This window comes from Bos indicus x Bos taurus, chromosome 4 (genome assembly GCF_003369695.1).
Source record: "Bos indicus x Bos taurus breed Angus x Brahman F1 hybrid chromosome 4, Bos_hybrid_MaternalHap_v2.0, whole genome shotgun sequence".
Lineage (NCBI taxonomy): Eukaryota > Metazoa > Chordata > Mammalia > Artiodactyla > Bovidae > Bos > Bos indicus x Bos taurus.
Window position 1 is genome coordinate 111,325,875 of NC_040079.1, and position 19,922 is coordinate 111,345,796.

Sequence of the window (19,922 nt, forward strand, 5' to 3'; positions counted from 1 at the left end):
CAAGACTCCCCATGCTGAAGTGGGGGGTGGAGAGTCCAACCCAGAGGAGGGAGACCAGGCTGGCCTGAGGCTTCCAAGTCCACGGAGAGGCTGGGATGCAGACTGAAGCCAAGGAGAGGCAGGAGCTGTGACTTGGAAGAAATGACAAGCACTTTGGCAGAAAGGGTGAGGGGCTGCCAGAAAGTAAATCATTTTCTCTGCGTTGGTTAGCACTGGATAATGGGGAGCGGGGGATCAGTGGTAGAGAATCCGCCTGCAATGCAGGAGACAGACACAGGAGACTCAGGTTTGATCTCTGGGTCAGGAAGATCCTCTGGAGGAGGACACGGCAACTCACTCCAGTACTCCTGCCTGGAGAATCCCATAGACAGAGGAGCCTGGCAGCCTACAGTCCATGGGGTCGCAAAGAGTCAGACATGACTGAACGCCCAAGCACGTGTGCATGTACAATGGGGGGCAAAGCAATAGGGTGGGGGGATCGGGAGGCTGCCCTTGAGGTGTCTCCACTGGGTGACAGGCTTGGGTTTTCTTTCTCTCCTCGCAGGCTGTGTATGTCTTCATTCACAGAGGTACCTATTTGCACTGAGGATGGGGTTTTGGAGAGGTAGAACTGGAGGAGCTCCTGGAAGAAGGGGCAAATACGGGAAGGAGGTGCCCCCTCCCCTGTGCTGTGTCTGTGTTGGTGGGGGCGGGGAGGGGCGGAGGAGGAGAAGGGAGAAGAGCATGGCATCGGCAGCCGTGCAGAGAGTAAAGGCTGAGCCTGTATCCCGAGTATATAGGTCAGGGCTGCCTATCAAAAGGAAATCCATACATTCACCTGTGCTAAAAAAGGATGCGGTTACTTTTAGAGCTTGGAATGGGGTATGCAGGAATGTGTCAGTTACAACTAAACCTCTGGTAAGTTTACCCATAAAAAGGCTGTTAAGAAATTGAGGTCAAGCCAGTTCTATAGCATGTGCTACATTTGCAATATTTTATTATAGTTCTGGCAACTGTGTGTATACTATTCAGATATATGCGGTTACAATGTCAACATATATATGTATATTATTAAATAGTATTCATTTATTCAGGGCTTCCCTGGTGGCTCAGGGGTAAAGAATCTGCCTGTCAACGCAGGAGATGTGGGTTTGATTCCTGGGTTGGGAACATTCCTTCGAGAAGGAAATGGCAACCCAACTCCAGTATTCTTGCCTGGAGAATCCCCACAGACAGACAAACCTGGTGGGCCATAGTCCATGGGGTCACAAAGAGTCAGACACGACTTAGTGACTAAATATCAATATTTATTTATTCATAAAAGGTTACTGTGAACTTGTTATTGCCAAGGACTGTGCTAGAAGCTGGGATGCAACTACGGAAAAGGTAGTCCTTGACAAACGTGATCTTCAGGATAAACTCCAGGTCCTCCAGGGACTTGGTCAAGAATATATTCCCAATTTCAACACAACACTGTCTTGGCAACAGACATGAAATATCACAGACTTTCCCCCTACGAATGGATTACTTATTCCTAAGAGACCGAACAGGTCAAGAACTGGTATTTAGAATACCAATGTTAAGATTTAGTTTTCATAATGTAAAACCAGTAAATTACTTAGAGTTGAAAATGAGGTACTCGATCAGGAAGTATGGCAGCCACTGAAGTCCTGACAACTTTGGACATTCCTGACAACCACTGGCACATCAAGAGAGTTGGAATTCTGCCATTCTCTGGACAGCACTGAGCTAAAGGTTCATCAGTGTTACAAGGAGTTCATTGTAACTTTTCAGTTTGCTGTTATCCTTAATTCTAAATTCTAATCTGGTATTAATTTACCTTCATTAGTATCAGATTGTTGTGAGCTATCTTGTTAACTCCACATTATATTTTAATGCATTTCTGCACCAAATGCATATGTGGTCAATTTCTAATAACTAGAAATCACAACAGTTGTGCATTGTGAGTTATAAACGGGTCAGCTAAGAGACTAATGCCAAAGCAGATATATGCCTAATTCTTCTTTACCCCTTAATCTGTGTTTTTCATATACTTGTTGCTATGGACTGAATCTTGTGTCCCCCAAAACTCAGATGTTGAAACTGTAACCCCTCATGTGATGGTATTTGGAGGTAGAGTCTTTGGGAGATAAGTAGGACTATGTTAGGTCAAGAGGATGAGGCCTTCATGATGGATTAAGGTCCTCATAAAAAGAGGAGACCACCCAGGATTGCTCTGTGTGCACAGTCCAAGGAAGGCCATGTAGAGACATCAACAGGGGCCTCACCAAGACCCGACTGTGCTGGCATCCTGATCTAGGGCCTCCAACCTCCAGAACTGAGAAAGAAGCATTCGTTACATACGCCCACCAGCCCATGGTATTCTGTCACTGCAGTTGGTAGTGACTAGGAAACTCACACCGGATGTCCCTGGTGGTGCGGTGGATAAGAATTCACCTGCCAAGGCAGGAAACCCAGACTCGATCCCTGGGCTGGAAGATCCCACATGCCGTGGAGCAACCAAGCCCAAGAGGTCCAATCACCGAGCCTGTGTGCTGCAGCTGCTGAAGCCGTCGAGGCCTAGAGCCTGTGCTCCGTGTCAGAGGAGCCGCCACAGTGAGACACCTGCACCTGCAGCGAAGAGCGGCCCCGCCGCTGCAGCTAGAGAAGGCCCACTCGAAGGGAGACCGGCACCACCAGAAGCAAAGATGTTACAGTTCATTTAGGGTTTCCCTGGGAGCCCAGCGGGTAAAGAATCTGCCTGCAAGACAGGAGACCCTGGCTCAATTCCTAGGTCAGGAAGCTCCTCTACAGAAGGGATAGGCTACCCACTCCAGTATTCATGGGCTTCCCTCGTGACTCAGATAGTCAAGAATCTGCCTGCAATGTGGGAGACCTGGGATCGATCCCTGGGTCGGGAAGATCCCCTGGAGGAGGGCATGGCAACCCACTCCAGTATTCTTGCCTGGAGAATTGCCATGGACAGAGGAGCCTGGCGGGCTACAGTCCAAGGGGTCACAAAGAATCGGACGCAACTGAGCGACTAGCACAGAGTTCACTTGGGCTTCCCAGCTGGTGCTAGTGTTAAAGAATCCACCTGCCAATACAGGAGACACAAGAGATGCAGGTTTGATTTTTCCTGGGTTGGAAAATTCCCCTGGAGTAGGGAAAGGCAACCCATTCCAGTATTCATGCCTGGAGAATCCCATGGACAGAGGAGCCTGGAGGGCTGTGGTCCATGGGGTTGCAAAGAGTCAGACACGACTGAGTGACTCAGCAGGGCTCATTTTTAAAAAAAGACACAGGAACTTAGAGTTATCTCCACAGTTAGATAGAAAAGCATGGGCAGGTAGGCCAATGAGATGTTTTGTCTGCCTGAGTGTCCCAAGGAAAAGAAAGTGAGCGCCCATCCTAGGGGAGGTTCAGGTGAGAAACACAAACTGTTCATCTTGCATCACACGAGTCTGGACAGAGACTTTACAGTGTTCAGAGGGCTTGGGGGGAGGGGGGATTCAGCATCTCTGACTATGAAAAGTGACATAATGAAAAAAATCCCTAAATGGGGATCTCTGATTTATACAAAGACATACAGATGGTGTCTGAGATAGGTCGAGTGACTTACAACCACCGCCCAGCCCAGGGTGACAGGTGTGGGGAGGGGAGAGGGATGGTCTCCAAACTCTAGAGAACTAACAGGCTCCCTGCCATTCAATTATCCTGTAAAAATAATTTAAACACTCGTGATGACCTCTGACCATGAATTTTAACCTCATCTGAAGGATAAAAAGGGGGTTAAAGATACCCAGATAAATGAGGTGTTGGCCAGCAATGGCATCTCTTCTTATTCCCCAGCATACTTCTCCAAGACCATCCTGTTTTGTTATTTCTTGAGAAGCTGTTTTCACCCTGGATGATCAATACATCATCATAAAATATTACTGGCATGGTTTATCGTTTTCAGTAAAGGATAAAGTTTCCCCCAAGTTCAGAATCTCCATGTTGACATGTGTGGCCTCGTCACATGGCAGCTGTCAGTAGCCGCTTTAGCTCCCCTTTCTCAAGAAGGCAGCTTCTAATCATTTCCTCCCCGCTGTGCCCCATTCTCCTGCTGAACGTTACAGGGGACAAAGGACAACCTTACAAGACTGCCTGTCAACAAAAGGGAAAAAGGACCAGTCCACACAAGGCACAAAGCATCTTAATGACCACGATCACTAAAAAGGCAGAAGACTTAGTTCTTTCAAAGAGCTCTCCTAGACTTTCTAACACTCAGTCACCTCTGTTTCTTATGATGAAAAGAGGTTCCCACTGCAACAAGCTGAGGAACAGAGGTTGAGGGTGGCTAGGCATTTTTTTTTTTTAAACTTTTGGTACAGGAGTATAACTGATTACCAACGTTGTAACAGTTTCAGGTGAACAGTGAAGGGACTTGACCGTACATATACATGTATCCATTTCCCCCAGACTCCCCTCCCGTCAGGCAGCCGCGTAACACTGAGCAGAGGTCCCTGTGCTATTCAGTAGCTCATCGTTAGTTTGGATAGGCATTTTTGAAAGATAAAAAATGAGAATTCTGGCCAACAGCACTGCTGCCTAAGAGTCCAAGGGACTCATTCTTTTGGTATAAGTGAAATCGAATTAAAAACGGAAGGAAACACTCACTGCTGCTCTAACTTCCCTACGTTGCTTTAGAGACAGAGCGCGAGCAGTTGGCTCAGTCTCACTTGCACAAAATTGCCCTCAGTGGATACATTTTCAGACTGCACTGTAATTTACAAAACATTTGTGCCTTTCTTTCTCCTACAAGCATTATCAAAAGGGGCAGCAGGCAGATGATCGAGGTCATCTACAGTCCCTTAGAGCACCGGATTTGAGTCCAAGTACAATCACCATCATTTTCAGTACTTTCTCATTCCACGGACCATGCTCACATAAGTGCAATAAAACTCACTATCCTCTGCTAGCTTACTCACTGAGGAAACCTTAAACCACCTCCTACTTGAACTGAAAAGCTAGGTTTCCCCAAGATGCCTCTGAAAATCTTTTCCATCTTTAGACCATCCCCTGAAAGAAACCCATCTCTTCCTTAATTGGCTCTTCTGTCACTGATTTCAGCTTTAAAAGATCCAAACAGTGCCAAGCAATTCAGTTTTGTTATGGCATGTTCATAACATAAAACAGACTTGGATTCTCTCATTCACATGTCCTATGAGAATTAGAAACAAACTGGATTAGAAACAAACACTTTGAAAATATTCAGACCCAACCGAGACCTCACTTTTTCTTGAAATTATTATGCACTTTATTATAAATTAATATATTTTACTCACAGACAAACAGGAAGGCATATGTATAAATAACAAAATCACTCACAAATAGCACCATTAACATTTTGTCTTTTTACTCACACTAGTCATGTTTTATGTGACAGTATTCTTATTTAATGCTATATTATGAATATTTTCCTTGGTAGGTGAATTTGTCTTGAGGTAGTATGCGCCAGTGGAACCGTGTGACTTAGGTCATCTCCAGAAGAGGTCTATGCTTCTAGGTGCCGGCACCGGAGGGGACCTCACTCACTGTTGGTGATGCCAGTGGCCAGGCAGGTAGACAAGCAAAAGGCCTCAGGACATAGAGCCCCAATTCTTAAGTGGCTTTAAAGTTACTCGACATTACTTGCATTTGAGGCCAGGCTCGACTGTGTTTGGAGAAGAGGGTAAGGTAGAAGGTTGATAACAAGGAATGCTCGCAGTTGCAGATTTCAGAATGCACGATGAAAGCTTGACGTACTCAAGGGCTGCTACTCAGGAGAGGTGTTTGGAGAGTGTCAGCTGAGAGCTGAGGGAAAGGAAGGATCAACAGGTGTTCCCTTGGTGCAGGACATGTTGATACATTGCCTTATGTTTTAACTGGAGGATAACTGCTTTACACGGGTGTGTTAGTTTCTGCTGTACAACAACGCAGATCAGCCATAATTATATGTTCCCTTCCTCTTGAGCCTCCCTCCCCACCCCTCTCCACCCCTCTAGGTCACCACAGAGCACCGAGCTGAGCTTCCTGTGTTACGAAGCAGTTTCCCACCAGCTATCTATTTTACACATGGTAGTGTATATATGGGGGCTTCCCTGGTAGCTCAGCTGGTAAACGAATCTGCCTGCAATGCAGGAGACCCGGTATGATTCCTGGGTTGGGAAGATCCCATGGAGAAAGGTTAAGTTAGCCACTCAAGTATTCCGTCAGCTCAGATGGTAAAGAATCCGCCTGCAATGTGGGAGATCTGGGTTTGATCCCTGGGTTGGGAAGATCTGCTGGAGGAGGGCATGGCAACCCACTCCAGTATTCTTGCCTGGAGAATCCCATGGACAGAGGAGTCTGGTGGGCTACAGTCCATGGGGCTGCAAAGAGTCAGACACGACTGAGTGACTAAGCGCAGCACAGTGTCTACATGTCACTGCTACTTTCTCAATTTGTCCTACTCTCTCCCACCCTCTGCTGTGTCCACAAGCCCATTCTCTACGTCTGTGTCTCTATTCTTGCCCTGCAAATAGGTTCATCAGCATAATTTTTCTAGATTCCATATATATGAATAATTTGTTTTTCTCTTTCTGACTTACTTCACTCTGTACAATAGGCTCTAGGTTCATCCACCTCATTATGATTGACTCAGATTTGTTCTTTTTTATGGCTGAGTAATATTCCATTGCATATATGTACCACATCTTCTTTATCCATCCATCTGCTGTTGGGCATCTAGGTTGCTTCCACGACCGGGCTATTGTGAACAGGGCTGATGTGAACACAGGGGTACCTGTGTCTTTGGTACATCATCTATTCAATGCTTTTAACAAAGCCTTCATGCAGGTCATATGCCTCCACACTACAGATGAGGAGACTGAGGCTTAGAGGTGCTAAAAGACTTAATTAAGACCTCACCACGCAGACAGAGGAGGCGAGATTTGAAAGGGGTATCTGGCTCTAACTCCTTACTTAATATGATTCTGCTTCTAGGTGCTAGGCTCAGGCTGTATCCTTCCTTCTGGGATGAAACTGTCCACCCCCACTCAGTCATCTTTCCAGCTGGGAAGCTACCATCACATCCTGGAGGAGGCTAGGGAAGCTAGGGGGTGGGGGAGTGGGGCAACTTTAATATGATTAGTGAACTCATCTCCTCCTTGTCCTTGATGGCCTCTGTGTGTTTTATGCTATTTCCCATTTAGCTCTGAAAAGAGTAAATAATCGCATTATGGTCTACCAGACAATCCAGCAAATGGAATTAGCTTAAGTAATCAGCTATATCACTCGGTGATTAAGAGACTGTCTACTAGACCTGACCAAACAAAGGTTGCGGTAGGCACTGTGAGAGGAGCATGGCCTCCAAAATCAGTCTATCCGCACTCAAACCTCTACTTAATATTGTGAATGCTGTAACTTAACTCTTTCATTCCTGTTAGTTAACCTCCGTGTGCCCCAGTTTCCTCTTTGGTAAAATGCTGATAACAAAGAGTACCTACTTCACTGGGTTCTTGGTCCAAAGATACACGCTAATCTATGTAAAGTATTTAGAACCCCATGGGGCACACACTAGCACCCGATGATTAGCTGCCAAATATCAGTATTACCACCACCACCATCATTTAATAGGTTTAAGACACAGTTTCCTTTTATGGTGATGGGATAATAATAGCATCTATTTCACAACATGGTGAGAGTTAGTGAGATAACGAATAAAAAATGCTTACTATGTAGCTTTAGTAAAGAATCTCTGTGCAATAAGGGAGACCCTGGTTTGATTCCTGGTTCCGGAAGATCGCTGGGAGAAGGGAATGACAACCCACTCCAGTATTCTTACCTGTAGAATCCCATGGACAGAGAAGCCTGGCCGGCTCCAGTCTATGGGGTCACAAAGAATCAGATGACAGATCGATGAACACTTTCACTTTCAACGGTGGTAGAGGCAGAGGTGTTAGAAATATTTATCTATTTCCTCATTGTTGCGCTTTTCTGTTTAGAAATCTTGTGACTGTTTAGCGACTCCAAGAAGTCTTATTTTGACACCAAATAATATGAATATTTAACATTTTTTCCTAACTTCTTCTGCAGAACCATGTGTTAATTTACAATCCCACCAAGAGTTTGAGAGTATGTATTTCATCTTGCCAAGAACAGGAGTGACTGTTTTGAAAAATCTTCCCTGAAGGATTATATATCTGGCTGTAGCTGTGGAAGTCTTTATGTGGTGGTCACCATTACCATGATTAAGACCAACAAAAATCGAACTGAAATTCTGCGTTACCATAATACAGAAAATAGATGCCTCAGGAGCAGGAACCACAACACATTTATTACGGAGGCAGTAAACCATACACGCTGACAAATGAACAAGCCTTGATGAGAACGCCACCTTCCACCATCTGAGAGGGTGGTCCTGTGACATGAAAAATACGACCTCATAACGCACACTGAGTCCTCACCAGGACAAGGAATTCAATGAAAGGCACAGTTCACATACTTCCAACGAAAACCCAGGGGCTGTTAGTACTTTGGAAAGATTGAGTTGTTTCATTAGATGAAAAGTGTCTCCTTCCAGGGCTTATCAGCCCCCAAGAGTTCTTCCTTACCGCCACACAGCATCAGTCTTAAAGGAGATCATGGTAGGAGGCTCCTGAAGCTACAGGAAAGTTAAGGCGATGCAGTGTCTCACAGTGCAGGGAATAATTCTCCTTAAGAGGTCATACGTCAGTCCAGAAGGCGCTGGCAAGCTTTTTTTTTTTTTTTTTAAAGTACATTGGAAACAAACTAAAAGCGATTCTTTTGGGTCATTTTCATCTTGAACACAAATGAGAAAAAAAAAAGTTGCTAATAAAAATATAACACATGTGCCCGTGTCTTATAAGAACTAGACACCCAACTGTATTTATATAAATCTCAGTGCAATCTTGGAGATCTCTTGTGACCTAAATGATGGTGACATGTTTGTCTCTGGAGTAGAAATCTGGTACAGGGGTCCTGGGGTAAGAGATATGTTTTTCACTGGTTACTATTTTGTACTATTTGAATTTTTTTTAATTATGCACATTTTAATTATTTTTTAAGACATTCATAACTATGTAAAATGGAAATATATACAAAATATACTGGGACATTGGGGAACTCTCTGTGTTCAGTCACATCTGACTCTTTTTTTTGACTCCATGGACTGTAGCCTGTCAGGCTCCTCTGTCCATGGGATTCTCCAGGCAAGAATACTGGAGTGGGTTGCCATTTCCTCCTCCGGGGGATCTTCTAGATCCAGGGATCGAACCCGTGTCTCCTGCACTGGCAGATGGATTCTTTACCATTGAGCCACCTGGCAAGCCTGTATTTGGCAACATCTGTAGACATTTTTAGTTGTCACAACTGGGGGTAGGGATTGCCATGGGCATTTAAAGACGAGGATAGAGAGCAGGTCTGCTGTTAAGCAGGACAGCCCACTATGATGGGGAATATATCCAGTTCAAATGATCAAGAGTGCTGTGACTTGCTTCTAGCCAATAGTTTATGGAAATGGTGATAGAAGGGTCACTCCTATGATTGTAAGACTGTCTTAGTAGACGCCTTAGGAGCCTGGAGAGAGATTCTCCCACTGGCCTTGAAGAAATAAGCTGCCATGTTGTACGAGGTACTACAAGACAGCCACACGGCAAGGAACAATGGGGGCCTCTAGGAACGGAAAGCAGTCCCTGAATGACAGTAAGAAAGCAAGGACATCATTCCTACAACCATGAGTAAGTAACTGAATTCTGCCAATCACCATGTGAGAGTCCAAGCTCCAGAAAGGACTACAGTCTAGTCAACACCTAGACTGCACCTTTTGACACCATGCTCAGAGGATCTAACTATGCCATGTCTGGACTCTTGACTCACAAACTAGGAGGCGATAATGCATGTTGATTTCAGGTACTCTTTTTGTGGGAATTTATTAGGAAGTAATGGAAAAATAACAGCCATGTCCAAGATCCCAAATAAAGCAAACAAACAAAAAAAGAAGTGTAAATACGAGCAGGGATTCACACCCTTGTGGTCAGGCTCCACTATCTACCCCTGAACTACAAACACCAAACTGTTACTAGTGGCCATCTCTGGGGCAGGAAGAGGTGAATTATTTTACTTACCCTAAGCTTTTTGTCGTTACACTTTTTACTCTCTGACCTATTACACACTCATGAACATATACACATTTATTTATTGTTCATCTCTGGCTAGAATGTGAGATCTCTGTGGGCAAGAACTGTTTTATTCACTGCTGTATTCATCACCCAGAACGATGCCTGGCGCTAAGGAGCTCTTCTGTACTTTCAGTCTACCCAAGGTCTTACTGATGTGGAATTTCATAACACTGGCATTCTGGGGAAGAAAGCTCTAGAAGTAAAGGAAGATAAAATTGATGCTTTAATAGTCCTTTCTGTTGGTCATAGGATACTTTGTAACCATTATGAGAAAAGCAGATTTTAGGTTAGAACACACCAAAGATCATAATTCTGCTAAAATAACAAAACCAATGCATAAATGCACTTCTGAAATTATGGCATTACAGAAAAATTATTTGAGATTAAAGGAGAATGAAGGTGTGAACTGGAGCCAGGAGTTCAATAGCTAAGAGAGCCCAAGTCCATGTAGAGCTGACAATGGTTAATCATCTGGTTTCAAGATCTGAAAAGACTAAAAAGGTTTTGAATTTTTGTAGCCTGGAGTCTCTGGCTAATACTTTAAAATACAGTATTATTGTCCATAATTTAGTAAAATTGAAAATAGATCAAAGCTAGGTCTATTTGGTGTAATTTTCCCTGGGTAAGGCTGTAGAAGGAGTGTCAAAGCTGAATATTACAGACTCGAAAGAAGCAGTCCCAGGGAGCTGTTAGATGGATGGAGTTGTTCTTTCACAGAGCTGAGCTGGTCCACAGGCACCGATGCAGACAAGGGAGCAGAAGCAAGCTTAGCACCGAGGCTGCTACATTTTTGCTGATAAGAAGAGCCAAGTTATTCCTACTGATTGGGACCTACTACATGCCAGGCTCTCCCTCTCCTGGAATGTGTGTGTGTGCGCTCGCGAAGTTGCTTCAGTCATGTCCGACTCTTTGTGACCCTACGGACTGTAGCCCGCCAGGCTTCTCTGTTCATGGGATTCTCCAGGCAAGAATACTGGAGTGGGTTGCCGTGCCCTCCTCCAGGAGATCTTCCCGACCCAGGGATCAAACCTGCGTCTCTTACATCTCCTGCATCAGCAGGCAGGTTCTTTACCATTAGCACCACCTGGAAAGCTGTGTGTGATTGTGTGTGATTGTGTGTGTGTGTGTACACAATCACCACAATGACATCAACAAGTTAGGTCCTCTTGTGTTCATGAAACAAAGACTCAGAAGTGAAGTTTGATGTAAGAAGGCAAACTGATAGTAGTAAGTAGAGGATGAGTAAAGAATACAGAGCTCTGACCTGAAGGCTTAGATTCTTTCTGCACCATCACCTGCTCCAAAAGTTTCTGAACAAAGATGGCTTCCAGTCCTTTCTGATTCTTCTTGCTCCTTTCGAACTTATCTACCCATCACTAATGTCAGGACTCATATAACAATTCCCTCAGAAATCCCACCATCCCCATGCCTCTGTGCAGGAAGCAATGCCACATTTGTCCACGGTTTGCCAGCACAACCCCTGGCTGATGCAAAGTCAATCTAATTTGATGTCATCCAAGCCCTGAAATTGGATGAAGCTGGAGAGCAGCGCCATTCTTTAGTTATGGAAATAATCTGGAAGGCGGGCTAGTTTCTGCACTCCGGTGGCCCTGTAATTCAAAATGCTCTGTTATCTTTGTGCACAGATTCACATTTTCACAGAACACAGGAGTAACAGAAGACACTGGTGTAGGCCCTTCCTCCCAGAGCACTTTGAATGCAGAGCCCTTCAAGAAGCGCTGACACTCATTCGTCACATGGCACTGCCTGTTTGTCCTGCTTATGTCAAACACAAACACCCATTCAGGCAGCTAGAATCATCAATGGCAGCGACACACACCCAAGTCCAGCATTTGAGGAGCGTCACCGAGCAGCCAGTCCTGCTGAGCTGGAAGTTCCTACGAATGCGGACCAGAATATGTCTTGTCTTAAGGGATCTGCCTCTCTAAAATATTTGTTTTTAACTTTCAGCTGTAAAAAAATTTATTATGAATGATCATATGTAAATTTTGTTGTTTAGTTGCTAAGTTGTGTCTGACTCTTTGTGACCCCATGGACTGTAGCTTGCCAGGCTCCTCTGTCCATGGAATTTTCCAGGCAAGAATACTGGAGTGGATTGCCATTTTCCTTCTCCAGGTGATCTTCCTAACTCTGGAATCGAGCCTACGTCTCCTGCATTGGCAGACAGATTCTTTATCACTGAGCCACCTGGGGAGCCCAGTGCATATGCAAGTAACCAAATGATAATAATTGACAGTATAGAAGCATGTTGGATAAAAAGTGAGAGAGCCCAGGCCCACTCCTGAGCCGGCTGGGCAACTACCATCTGGAAATGCTCCCTGCACACTTTGGACATCATATCATGTTCTTCTTTTCAGCAGAACATTCTCTATTTCTTCCACTAATGGGCACTTAGACCTATTGTATACTTTTTTTTTTCTTTTACATATCTTGAGAATCTTTCCATATTGGAGAAAAGAGTGGAGAATCAAGTCTTAGGTCAGTCTCTTTTGAAATGAAATGTATCTCACTAAGAAGTATTAACTTCAGAGAAAATACACCTGTCTTCTTAAACCATTTTTGCTCATTACAAATGGATTCCAACAGAAAACATGAAGAAAGGAAACATCACAGGACCCAAGAACAGACAAACAAGAGTGCCCTAGGGATTTCAACTCTCTCCTTCCTCGATATTTGGATTCTGCTTTTATTCCCATTTCCTCTTTTACTTAACAGGAACAACAGGCATATTGACATTTATGGGAAGCCCTAACAAAGGTCCTTCTAGGCACTTTCTGTGCCTCTACAGGACTAGTGTACATGAAGTTACCATAGGCAGTGCTTTGTCTAGTTTTGTTTGAAACTTTGACAGATGAATAAAAATTCATTCACACACATGTCCTCCACACCCCTCCCCACTCCTCCTATAGAATACAGTTTCTAAAACATTAAAACCTGCCATAAGGGATGCACATAAAAGGCATCTTATGTATAACAGCACTGGATTTATCACAGCAAAGACTGAGGTTAAAAAATATGTTATTTAGATTTCAAACACATGTTGCAATTTTGCACCTGACCTAGACTGCAATTCTCTTAAGAAGTCCTTACTGAATAGACGACTGGAGGCTGGGTTGGGTGGGCTCAGGAGGAGCAGCAAAAATGCACAATTCACACTTTAACAGAATTTCTTAGTCCAATGGATCCAGGTGCATGCATGTGTGCCTGCTAAGTCCTTTCAACTGTGTCCGACTCTGTGCGATCCTATGGACTGTAGCCCACCAGGCTCCTCTGTCCATGGGATTCTCCAAGTAAGAGCCAAGTATGTGAGTTGCCCTGCCTTCCTCCAGGGGAGTCCTTCCAACCCAGGGATCGAACCTGTGTTTCTTATGTCCACCTGCATTGGCAAGCGTGTTCTTTACCACTAGCGCCACCCGGGAAGCCCCATGGAACCATGTAAACAGAGTATAATCTATTAAGAATATAAATTAACAAGGATAAAATAGCCCTCCAGTTGATTTCACCAGTTATAAAAACAGCTTGATGGATATTCATGAATGCTTGAAGCATGTTTGGAGTAAGTCTTCATTAAAGTGGAGAAAACATGTCAGATTTCAAATATTCTCAAATCTAAATTCACATGGGTGGTTTCCCTGGTGGTCCAGTGGTTAAGAATCTGTCTGCCAATGCAGAGGGCATGGGTTCAGTCCTTGCTCTAGGAAGGTTCCGCACGCGTCAGAACAACTAAGCCACAGCTCCCGAGCCTGTGTGCCTGGAGCCTGTGCTCTGCCTCAAGAGAAGCCCCCGCAATGAGAAGCCCGCGCACTGCAACTAGAGAGTGGCCCCCGCTCACGGCAACTAGAGGAAGTCGGTGCAGGGCAACAGACCTAGTACACGTGCTCCAAAAATAAACCATAAATCTTTAAAACAACTCATACGGGCAGAAGCTTTCATCTGCAGGCAGAGTTCTGCAGGTGGAGACTGGCTGCAGGGCTGCTCTTCCCAGAGGCAGCTCTCGGTAGCTCCACAGAGCACTCTGCAGTGCCACAGTTAGCCGGGGTCTGTTTGTTTAGCTGTGAAAGGAAAGTGAAGTTGCTCAGTCCTGTCCGACTCTTTGCGATCCCATGGACTGTAGCCTACCAGGCTCCTCTGTCCATGGAATTCTCCAGGCAAGAATACTGGAGTGGGTTGCCAGTTCCTTCTCCAGGGGATCTTCCCAAACCAGGGATCGAACCCTGGTCTCCCGCATTGTAGGCAGATGCTTTACCGTCTGAACCACCAGGGAAGTCCATATATTTAGTCGTGCTTAGTATAAAAATTGCTCATGTTATGTTGGTAATCTATTTCCAAAATGCCAGAGTTCTGCATGAAAATGATACCAGCCTGAAAAGTGAAAGTGTTAGTCATTCAGTCATGTGTGACTCTTTGTGGACCCATGGACTACAGTCCTCCAGGCTCCTCTGTTCATGGGATTTCCCAGGCAAGAATACTGCAGTGGGCGCCATGCCCTCCTTCAGGGGATTTTCCTGACCCAGGGATGGAAACCCAGGCTCCTGCATTGGAGGCAGATTCTTTAACGTCTGAGCCCCCAGGGAAGCTCTGTTGAGAGTCTATTTCCCATAAATTTAACTGAGAGTGAGAGAAATTTTGACATGCTAACATGTCAAAACCCCTAACCCCACAATCAACTTCCCCAAATGTAATTAAAACATTGTAGTCTAATGATATCGGTGGGCAACCATCATTTTAGGATACTTTCTGTAAATCAAACAAATGTTTTACAGATGTTCATATATGTTTTTTGCATATAAACACAGAACTGAGTCATACCTATATTCCATGAAGTAGAGGTGTTCTACCGGGGAAAAACAAAACAAAATAAAAAAGCAACCCTGTTCACTGGGAAGAGAAGTGCTGCTGATGTCCTTGCAATTACTGTCAGCAATGCCGGCTGCCCACAGCATACAGGATAAACACCACCCATGTGTGATGTGCATTGTGAATAATGAAGAATTAGTAACCGAAGAACTTCCCAAGGCTACACACAGCATAGTGGCAAAGAATACACAGAACGTGGCTAAGGGAATGAGATCAGGAAGTGCCTGGAGGAAGGCGTGAAGGCTGGAGAAAACAAGAGATACGAATGAGCTTGGCAAATAAGGAGGTGACTAAGGAGACCACCTAGAGTCAATACGGAGGGACAGTGGGCAAGGAGCTCGAGTCAGATAAGAAGAGATGAAGGTGTCTGGACTTCACCTAATGCAGAAAGACAACAAGCAAAAGCACAAATAGACTAAGGCAAAGTCAAAGAACACATTAACAGAACATTCTGTCAGATGGCGATAACACGCTGGAAGGAAAATTACGAAGCACATTAATAAATCTCAGTGACAGTGGAAAGAACTTCTGAAAACTTAGTTTCAAGGATGTTTTAATATGAATAAGAAACTCAAAGACTCTGTGAGCAGAAAGGGGCTTTCCCAGCTGTCCCAGTTGATGGTGATTCTGCATAAACGCTTGGTCCACACTGCTAGGCAAGTGGGCACTTGGGCAGTGGAACCTGAGCAGGCTGTCCATTCACACATTTGGGGGTACAAACCATTGGCACTGGATACTCACATTTCATCTCAAACAAGCCTCCTTAAGTAACAATAATGACAACTAATCATTATCGGCAGCTAATCCAGTTTAACCACTGGCACGTTTGCTTAAAATGTTAGTTTCTATAGTGCTATTAATAACGAATCCCTATGCTTGGCTAGTTCACCACCACCTCTACATGACATGTAATCTGGTGACAATATTCTAACAATGATGAGGAAAAAAATCATCATCATTGTATGTGATGGCATATTTAATGCCATACAGTTGGTAACAATTTTTTTAAACCTTGGAGGGAAAAAAATGGGATGGCCCACCATTCTAAACATCAACTCATGTTTTGATTCCAAGAAAAGAAGGAAGAATTTGAGAAATGATTTCCACTTTTGTTCTGGAATGACCTTTGTGTTTCTGCTTTTTCCTGTCTATAATAAGTCAGCATTAGATGACACGAAACTGAAGATGAAGTTCGGTGATGGAACCAGCAGAATGATATGCTTAATGCATTGCTTTAAAGTTCTACTATCTTGACAAGTAACAAAAACATCATCAGCTTAAACGCTAGAAGAGTTTTTTGAGATAATCTCAACACCCCGTGATTATAAAAGAAAAGAAAAGAAGGTCACCTACTTTCCAGCCCAACTGTCCAATTCTGAAGGGCTATTTCACTAGTCACACAGATTCATACAAGGCTAAAAACACTTTCCAGCATTTTCAGCTGTGCAGAGCTAACCCTCTTTAGGTTGAATCTTACTTAATGTAACCTCAAATTAATTGTGTTACATAAAGTTTGTGATTATTACAGTCAGACACAAAGATTCTCCTGTCTTACAACTAACTGCCTTTCCTTACCTTAAATCAGGAAGAAGGTAAATTAGGAAGAAGCAATAAGAAAAAACACAAAGATAATGACACTGTGGGTTCAACGTCTTTCCTTAAACACATTGGTAAATTGATAGGAGAGAAACCTAGGCTTTAGCAAGACTAGAGTTATTAATGAAGAAAAGCAGCTCAAATATTCTCAATGCTGGAGTGGGTTTGTTTTTTTTTAAAAGTCTCATGTGGGAAATAACCTGGTAGTTTCCTTTGACAATTTCCAGAATGTCTTTCCTTAAATCGTGACTCAGTTTCTGGGCTTATAAAATTTGGAAAGGCATAGGTGATAAAATAAAATACAAAGAAGCTCTAATAACTGGTAGAAGCGATTAGGCACAAGCGAAGAATGATCCCCTGCCTGGAAGCAGAATTCCAAGTAAGAGGACAGTGAAAATAGATTAATTCAACAGCAGCGACGTCTCTCACAGAAGAACAGATCAGAGGCTGAGAGACATCCCCGAGGGAGGCACTGGGCAGGAAGCTGGGCAGAGTACAAGGGAACACAAGGTACCGGTGAACTCCAGCTGTGTTTGCTCTGTAAATCTGAGCCTATCTTTAGGACTTTCCTGGGGAGACGGGTGGTGACTTGATGCCTCTCCCATTGGTTCTGATCAATCAGGTTAGGTAACAAATTAAGTAGTTACACACCCATATTGCTTCTGCTGTTCGGCAGTGCTGGGAACAGGTCAAATCCAGAGGCCCTGGTGCCCTGAGTGACCCGCCAGGGCAAGGTGCAGTCCAGGAAGACCCCAGGAAAGCCTGATCAGAAATGCACTGGCATGCGACACTTCTTACTTACTGTCATACCCTTTCAACAGCTTACATTTTGTTTTCTTTCACTTTCTTTTCTTTTCACTTTCTTTCTTTTCTTTCACTTTCTTTCACACCACCCATTTATGTGTAAGTCAGTCTCTGAGGACTCTTTACTATGTACCTAGCAGCATGCTGAATGCTAGGAGATACTAAGAAACAGTCATAACTCTTAGCCAAGATCAAGCAATAAAGACAGAATAAAGAAAATATATAAAATAATGGCTCTCAAGTATTTAAATCAGTAAAGGACAGTGATTCCTGAGAAACAGGAAAGAAACAAGGTGAAATCTATGACTGCTCTAATTTACCATCTGGAGAAAATTTCTAGGTCATGATGTAGAGAAAGGAAAATGAGGGAGAGCTTAGGAACCTCTAACGGTGTAAAATATGCAGCTGGGAGTTCCGAAGCAAAGGCTGCTAGAACGTGCAGAGCAGGCTATCAGAGAGGAAATATTTGTACTGAGAGAAAACTCAACATCTTAACTGGTGACTCAGTAAATTAATGATCAGTGCATAAAGTTAAGGAAACTACCCAATACGAGAAAAACCACCATTCAGATGATTAGAGAGAACAACGCCCAGGAGAACAGTGTACTTTGCCAACAGCCAGAGGAGAAAGCCTCATAATACTTGAGGCACTGAGGTTACGGTACTGAGACTGACTGTTGATTCCCAATTGAAGTTTCAAAGGCAGTTCAGGGGAGAAAGGATGAACGTGTCCACAAACTGTGCTGGAACAGGATAGCTGTATAAGGAACTGTGATCTATTCCTGGCATCACATGCAAAAATTAACTAAAAATGAATCACAGACCTACCTAAAGCTGTAACTTCAGGAAAAAAAAATACAGAAAAATATCTTTGTGGCTACAGGATAGGTCAAAACTTCTGGACTTCATCAAAATTATTCAATTCTGCTCTTCAAAAGAAACTAAGAAACATTTGCAAATCATACATTTGACAGAGTTCATATCTAGTCTATATAAAGAATTCTCAAATCTCAATGATTGGGGGGGAAAAAGTAATCCAATTAAAGAAAAATGAGCCAAAGATTTGAAAGAACACTTTCTCAAAGAAGACAGGGAGGGATGGTATGAAAAACTGTCCCAAATAATTCAATATAATAAAATGTCCAGTAATTAGAAAATGCAAATTAAAACTGCTAAGAGATATCATTACACTCCAAAAATGTCTAAAATCAAAGACGTGAAGTTAGAACTCTCAAACATTGCTGATAAGAATGTAAAATGATACATCAACTTTATAAAAAAGGATAAACATGCACCAACAGTATGATCCAACCTTTGTAGCCACAGGTACAAACCCAAGGGAACAGACAATCTTTCTCAACACAAAGACATATTCACAGCAGCTTAACTTGTAATAACCAGAAACAACAAAACCGGAAACAACCAAAATGTCAATCAGTAGGTATTTGGATAAGTAAAATTGGGTACCATTGGAATACCATTCCGCAATATAACTACTAACACTAACAGCACAGATAAATGGAAAAATAGTTGTTATGTTCACTGGGAAAAAAACCAGAGCCCCCCACCACAAACGAAGAGTATATACTGTATTTCCATTTATATGAAATTTAAGAACATGTAAACTAATTGACAGTGACAAAAAGCAGATCAATGGTTGCTTGGAGGACTTCCTTGGTGGCTCAGTGGTAAAGAATCCACCTGCCACTGCAGGAGGCAGGGGATGGATTCCTGATCCGGGAAGATCCCACATGCCATGCAGTAGATGAACTCGTGAGCCACAACCATTGAGCCTGTGCTCTAAAGCCCAGGACCCGAAACCACTGAGCCCACGTGCCACAACTACTGAAGACCGAGGGCCCTAGAGCCCGTGCGCCACAACGAGAGGAGCCTGTCCACCACGAGAGAGTAGCCCCTGCCTGCCACAGCCAGAGAAAAGCCGGCGCAACAGTGAACACCCAGCACAGCCAAAAGTAAGCAAATAAATACCATTATATGCCAAACAGATGGGGAAACCGTGGCTGACTTTCTTTTTCTGGGCTTCAAAATCACTGCAGGTGGGAAATAGATGGGGAAACACTGGAAACAGTCTCAGACTTTATTTTTCTGGGATCCAAAATCACTGCAGATGGTGACTGCAGCCATGAAATTAAAAGACACTTACCCCTTGGAAGGAAAGTTATGACCAACCTAGAGAGCATATTCAAAAGCAGAGACATTACTTTGCCAACAAACGTCCCTCTAGTCAAGGCTATAGTTTTTCCAGTGGTCATGTATGGATGTGAGAGTTGGCCTGTGAAGAAGGCTGAGCGCCGAAGAATTGATGCTTTTGAACTGTGGTGTTGGAGAAGACTCTTGAGAGTCCCTTGGACTGCAAGGAGATCCAACCAGTCCGTTCTGAAGATCAGCCCTGGGATTTCTTTGTAAGGAATGATGCTAAAGCTGAAACTCCAGTACTTT

General features: G+C 43.7%; 1 protein-coding gene across 6 annotated transcripts in view; it reads right to left on the minus strand.

The window, feature by feature from the left end:
* The window catches only part of CDK14 (cyclin dependent kinase 14), a 684,789-nt gene that overhangs the window by 205,709 nt on the left and 459,158 nt on the right, over positions 1–19,922 (minus strand). The gene's annotated exons all lie outside the window — the stretch shown is intronic.